This window comes from Schistocerca nitens, chromosome 4 (assembly GCF_023898315.1).
Source record: "Schistocerca nitens isolate TAMUIC-IGC-003100 chromosome 4, iqSchNite1.1, whole genome shotgun sequence".
NCBI classification, from domain to species: domain Eukaryota; kingdom Metazoa; phylum Arthropoda; class Insecta; order Orthoptera; family Acrididae; genus Schistocerca; species Schistocerca nitens.
The window spans coordinates 136831200-136838689 of NC_064617.1; positions in this window are offsets into that span (position 1 = coordinate 136831200).

The following is a 7490-nucleotide window of genomic DNA, read 5'->3' on the forward strand; positions in this document are numbered from 1 at the left end:
AACACAAGATCAGTGAGTACCAGGCGGGCTTCCGCCCTGGTCGCTCTGTGCAGAACAAATCTTCACTCTGAAGACTACCGTGAAAATCAAAGCCCTCAGGAACAGTCCAGTCTTGTGCACCGTCGTTGATTTCAAGAAGGCATATGACTCCATCGACCGCCAGTCATTGTTCAACATTTTACATGAACATAATTTGGATGGCAAGGCACTGCGACTGATCAGACAGACACTGACAGACACGACATCTAAGGTGAAGTTCAAGAGGGAAATCTCCGAACCCATGAGATCAAGACAGGCGTTCGTCAAGGTGACGGATTCTCAACGCCCCTCTTCAACCTAGTGCTGGATAAGTCATCAACGAATGGAAGAAAGAGCAGCAAATACAAGGCCACTAGAAGCCAGTGCTACTTTCACGACCCAAGGACAAGCTGGAGGTCGGCTGTCTAGTCTTCGCAGACGATCTGGCACTACTCACAGATAACGAAACCACAGCAATCAGACAGAAGTACTCAAAGAGTGCATAGGAAAAGTAGGGCTACACAAAATTTGAACACAAAGTATGGCAAGATCAATAGGTTACACACTTTACGTACCTAGGTGAAGTGCTCGAATCGACAGGGAACGAGAAAATTGCCCAGACACTAGGTTATTGAAAATGAAGAGAGCCTTATACAAAACACAAGGTTACTTACAACAAGAAATGTCTGTCCACCTGCACCAAAATTCGTCACTACAACACTGTAACAAAACCTGAGGTGCTATGCTCCAGTGAGACATTGTAGTTACTCACAAAGGCACAAAGACCGACCTTGGGAACATTCTCACACAGGAAAGAAAAATCATTAGGAAAATTATTGGACCAAAACTCACGGACGAAAGATATAGGCTTAACTCCAAGGACACCACAGAGAAGTTCTGCAACATATCAGCAGACATTAAAAAGAGGCGACTGAAATTTTATGGACACATCAGCAGACTCCCACAGACCATACTCACCAACAGAATCCTCAGGTACATCCAGGGACTGAAGACCACAACACCCTGGATGAAACAAGTCAAAATTGATCTGGAAAGAGCTCAGATAGATTCAGCGGACGTCATGAACAAAGGCGTCTATAGACACAAGATGTACAAATGGGAAGTGATGTCAGAGAAAACAGCATCTAAAGTCCAAAGGCCAAAGTGGACTGCAGAAAGGAAGAGAGTCTTTAGTGAACGAATGAGGGAGTACTGAAAGAACAGGAAGAACAAGTAGTCATGAATGTTTCGCGAGGTCTGATGAAAGGCCTGTAACGTATGTAATAATAATAATAATAGTGCTCCCTGTCGCAATTGAACTCTTGATTTACAGACTACAAGCTATCATTGTCAATATACGGGAAAACGGCATCATATCTGCATTGGCAAAATGCTTTGATCCACAAAACGGTGGATAATACCGAGGTATTTCATTTTTACTAATTTCCTCACGCACCCTACTTAACTGACTGGAGCAACAGACAGACCATTTGATCGGTAAGCGCCAGGCATGCTTTCGTCCGGTTCGATCACATGCAGGACAAGTCTGGAACCTCAAAATGATACTGCAACGCAGAAAGTCAAGCCGCGCAGTTCTCGCTTTCGTATACTGCAAAAAAGGCTACTACTCCATCGATCGCAGCAACCTGTTTAATATACTTCGTGAGTACGGTATGGATAACGAAACAACTATGTTAATCGAACATACCTTGGCAGGTACATTATCTAAAGTAAAACTCATGGCGGGAAGCTTCATGACACCTCCATCAAGACCGGACTCCAAATCTCTTACGAAAACACATTAATGGACTCCAAGAGCCCAAACTTCTGATCACTTGCGACCATGTTAAACAGTTCAGGTACCTTGATGATGTTATTGGAAACACTAGCAACGAAAGAGTAGTTAACAAAACACGTGCAGAAAAACTGCGTGAAGCCTACACAATTACGTGGAATATGTACAATAAGAAATCATTGTCCATCACAACCGAAGATTGTCACTACCACACAGTAGTTTTAAGTAGTCTACCCAACTGTGACATCATGAAGTACCAATGTCAAAGACAACGAGAAAATAGAACGACGATTTCAGAGAAAAGTATTTGGACCGAAAATTCTTGATGAACGGAAAAGACATTTGAATTTCTACGGTCATATTAGCACGAATGGACGACTTTCGCTTGACGAAGAAAATTTTTCACATCAACGTGGGAATCCGACAATCATTAATACTTATTTGGCATTTACGCAAAGTGGCCTCACACAAATTGGTGTTGACCCACGGGTAACTACACGCACTACATACAGGCAGAAAATCAGTAGACATAGCATCATACCCATGAACCCAACAGGAAGGAATTTGAAACTCAAAAACGCATTGATGCAGGAAAGAAGACAGGGCCAAAGTGAAACGGTGAGGAAGTTTTTGAAGACAAGAAATGCTAGAATGCCAGTTATAAGCAATGGTTCCATGAGCTCCATAGATCCTACATAATGTAATTTATACAGATCCAAAAGATAAATAACAGACTTCTTTTATTTTATAAGTCAGTTTTGCTGAGAATTATCGGAGGAGTAGGTTTTCAAGAAAGGCTATTTTTCTGTGAAGACAAAACTGACGCTAGAGGATGAGACGAATAGGGAGGCAATGAAATAGACGTAGGTGAATGCAGTGATCATAATCATGTTGAAGATGGTTTGATAGTCGATAGTAAAATGGTATTTTCAGAAAATAATCTCAAGGCATATCCCAATAAAGCGTCCCAGGGCGCCATTGTGTTCCTCCCAGGGCGAACAATAGAAAGACAATGGTTAAGAGTGGAAAACGTCTTTAAGCCCTGATGTATGCAAATTACCACATGGAAACTGATTTCTCTATTCATTGGATTGTTAACAGCAAACCGTAGTAATAAAACGTGAGTTTCCACCATTTGAATAAATAATTACTTTGATAGTTGGGGTATACTGTTCCCCGGTATAGTGTCCGCGGATGGTGCACGTAGATGGAGTATTGCTCTGTTAGCCTTTTTTTTTTATTTTCTAGCCAGCTTTTGCGCCCCATTTGTGACTGTGCGCTAAGCGAGGGCCTACCATTCCACCTCCTTAGTAAGGCGCTGCTACTACGCATCGAAGTTCTAACCCACTCAAATTCAGGCCGAAAACTAAATGATACAGCCGTTTAGCGTTTCGAACTTTTCATTTCCGGATTTTCCCTTTTTTCAACATATATTTTATTTGCAATACTTGGTGATATCAAAATATACATGTCTACAATATTTATCATCAGCGTAATTCCACTGTAAGATAGAAATAGTAAATGATATAGGACATAAGTTGCAACATAGGAATAAGCTGCTGAGACGCAACACTAGGAAGAAATGGTACAGATCAACTAGAGAGAGAAGAGAGAAAAATGCTGAGGAAAGTACTAGGCGGTGAGAGACGGGTGCGAGGACCTAGGGAAGTACTGTACTGGATCATGAGAATAATACCAGGAGACGTCAGACTGAAAGGGGCAAGGTTTGCTGGGCGTGTAATCAGGATGAGTACGAATAGAATGACAAAAAGAATGTGAGAAACAACAGGGAGAACGAGGCGAAAGTGGGGTGTTGAACTCTGGAACAATTACTCGGAGTTGGGAATCAAGAAGGAAGTAAAGGAATAGTAGAGAAGCTAGTACAAAACGACCAAAACGCCGTAGATCAACGACAAAGAAGGACAAAGGAAACGTTACTTACTTTTACCAACTTTTTGGCAATGTACGGTGGGAGGGGAGAGAGAGAGCTATGAGGAGATTCAGTTAATCGACATCCTCGCCAGTGCTTATTGACTGCATCATATTGAGAAGACAACGAGTTTGCTGGCGCTACTATGAGAATGTCAGCATCCCCTTCTGTTTGTATTGTCATTGTGTGTGACAGTCCAGACAGGGGGAAATTGAACGTGACTAGTTCTTTTAATTTCCCAGAAACTTTCTCTGTGTCATTTATGGGTGCATCCGTTCAAAAGGCCAAACCACAGCAGAATTTGGGCACAGTTCTCCTTCCATTCTCTTATAGCTTCTGTTCTCTACTGAATCTGGTTTGCCGTCGACGACCACTACTGCCCTGGCATCATAAGGATTTTGAACATACATATCGCGCGAAAAGTGAAGAAAAAGGATGAGCATGAGCCATGAAACTTTGAGCAGTAGATGTAGCTACATGTATTTTGCAGCTTCTTTTCTCTGTGTAACTTCGTAGTGGGTTCCTTTGCACATCCTTTCCTCTGAGAAAAGGACAGAGATGACATTGAAAGTATTTCTTTAGTAAACTTTCAGTTTTTTTCACAATATGCATACGATCGATGTAAGGTCAGCAATGGACCTGCTGCCACAGTCATACCTTGATTTTTGAAATTACTGGTCACTGCGCCAAATGAAACACTGTATTATTAAGTTTTAAATGTAGGTCTCCAAAGACCTGATTCATAGCTTTGAACACAGATATTTTCCCCATCTTTTCAGCAATGTGATAAATGCCTTTCGATCGCGTCACTGCTAATGGGCATAACCACGTTTGTTTTAGGAAATGGTTCGTGGCAAGCAAACCGATCAAAGAGAGTTTGGTCGACTTGATCAACCTTCCAAATTCTTGCAAACCCATCTCTACAAGTTTCTGTGACGTTCCTCGTTCCTGATTGTACCTCATAGTACGAGTCTATATCGTCACAGACGAACGTTTGAGCCGATAAACAAATCAAGTAGTTCAACAAAGAATAGAAAAGTCTGTAATTCCACGCCCTTGGGTCCAATCTCCTGATGGTTCCATCTATCTCATCGTAACAGACCTTGAGGACACATGATCTGAAAGGGTTTTTTCAGTGCTGTTTTCTGCATAACTCTTTCATTCCGTTTCCAGGCTCGATTATCCGAATGCACCCCATAAATGACATCAGCGGATGAAATAGTCCAAGCCTAACAAATACATCTCTTATGTTGGGGATCATCCCGATTGCAAGCATATCGCGTCCTTGGTAGTCTAACGATACAAAGGCAGTCCTCTGATTGTGAAAGCGGCTCTTTTCACTAGTTGTTTCCAAAGAGATCAGCACTGTGACATGAAGAGTATGTGCTGCGTTGATGAACGGTAGAGTTAATACCTTCGACATTTCAGCAGTTTCATGCGATGTTATCTACCCACAAATCCATTTTTTCAGGATGGACAAAAAATTTAAAACATTTTTCATACAGCCAAACGCGGGTAGCTGGTAACAGTAAAATATATTCAGGATGGATCTGTATAACGTCTGAAACTCGTTTTTTCTGCAAACCGCAATTCTGTACTGCGTCATAGTATTTTAAAGGAGCAGAACCAAATTTCCCCAGTAGTTGACTTGAAAATAAAAACGCTGGACGAGCTCAGAGTTTCGATCTGGCCCTACGATTGTTAACTGGGGTCACAGCTGCAATCCCTCCCATCAGATGAAACGTTCCACATCCGGAGAAAGGGTCTATATTAAAATCAGCATTGTCAAATACTAATTGGTTAAAACCGATATCTTGAGGGGCATTCCCGGATGAAGAATGGCAGTATGTTTAAGTCAAGTCGTCGCTTTGTAGGAACATGGAAACCTAAGGGCTGAGAGAATATCAGTGAGTTTTATCGATCCTTTTTTTATTATTATTATTTTATTTTCTTACATATAGGCATCTACACCAGTAACAAGTGCTGAAACAGAAAATCGCGATCTTGCCGCTGAAATCAGAGCGTGCGATAAGCTAATACAGTTTATTTCCCATCCTCCTGGACTGTCGTATTATCTTTCACGTATCAATCTTACACCAATCTCTGTAGTGTATGGGGCACCAACGAGTTGATTTCCTGAAGGAAGTCATCGGATGGGCAGTAATTTTCCACGGATGACGACAAGGATCCAATATCTTCTCTACTAATGTCTACAGCAGTTAATATAATCCGACAACGGGCTTCCATGGCGTTGGAGCTCCTGTCTTGATAACATTGGTTAGTTATTATATTGCACCCAGCATTTTTTAAATAAATTACTGCTGTAAGTTATTATTTTGTACCCAGCATTACAATTTACTGGTGTATTTTTCTTCCTTTCAACAAAGAGGATGTCGAAAATTGCTCGCAGATTGAAACTGAGTGCCGGACCGAGACTCGAACTCAGGACCTTTGCCTTTAGCGAGCAAGTGCTCCATCAACTGGGCTACCTACGCACGAGTCATGAGCCACCCTCACAGCTTCACTTCCGCCAGTACATCTTCTCCTACCTTCCAAACACTGCAGAAGTTCCCCTGCGAAACTTGTGGGTCTAGCACTTCTGGAAGAAGGGAAGAGAAGATGTCGTCACTATAGTAATTTTCAAGTCTTGCTCTGACAGTTTTTATGTTAGGCTGGAAGTCTCCTATTTTATCCACTGGCTCTTCCAGGAAAGACTGACATTCCTCTAAATTTGTTGAACAGATAATTATAAATATATCTCAGAGCTTTATCAAAGTCTTCACGAAGTAATTGGCCGGTTTTTAATAGAGAAGGGGGTAAGTGAAATAACTTTTTGTAGCAAGACGCATGGTTACTTGCATCTTGAGCCACCAACTCTAGGGCTTCAGGTACCTGAACAGTAAGTTCAGTCACTTGCTGGGACCACTCACCATCATGTTCTCCAGCTGCTTTGATGATCGTCTGATGCACAGACGGATGCTCCACCTTATGTACAGGACCACGTCGTAGATATATAAAAATATTCTTCAGTTATTTCTTCACTGTAAAGAAAACACTTAGTCTTAAAATCAAACTTGGGACAATTCGATGTGAGGGAACGTGTTTGTGATGGCGCTCCAACTCTACACATAAATGCTAAGATGAGTTCTTCATTGGTGTTGTGTTTTTGACAAACGTCATACACAGTGACTTCTGTCAAGATTTCCAATACCCGTTGAAGTGAAGTGACTCCTCGTTTCATTCTTGCATTTCGAATTGGAACAACTGCTCTCTCCTTCACTAACACCACTTCACCATCACAAAAACGTTTGTCACAAATGAAACAATTGGCTCCTTCCAAAATCGACATTTAAAATCATCTTTATAGGCTCCCAAAAATACACTACTGGCCATTAAAATTGCTACACCACGAAGATCACGTGCTACAGACGCGAAATTTAACCGACAGGAAGAAGATGCTGTGATATGCAAATGATTAGCTTTTCAGAGCATTCACACAAGGTTGGCGCCAGTGGCGACACCTACAACGTGTTGACATGAGGAAAGCTTCCAACCGATTTCTCATACACAAACAGCAATTGACTGGCGTAGTCTGGTGAAACGTTGTTCTGATGCCTCGTGTAAGGAGAAGAAATGCGTACCATCACGTTTCCGACTTTAATAAAGGTCGGATTGTAGCCTATCGCGATTGCGGTTTATCATATCGCGACATTGCTGCTCGCGTTGGTCGAGATCCAATGACTGTTA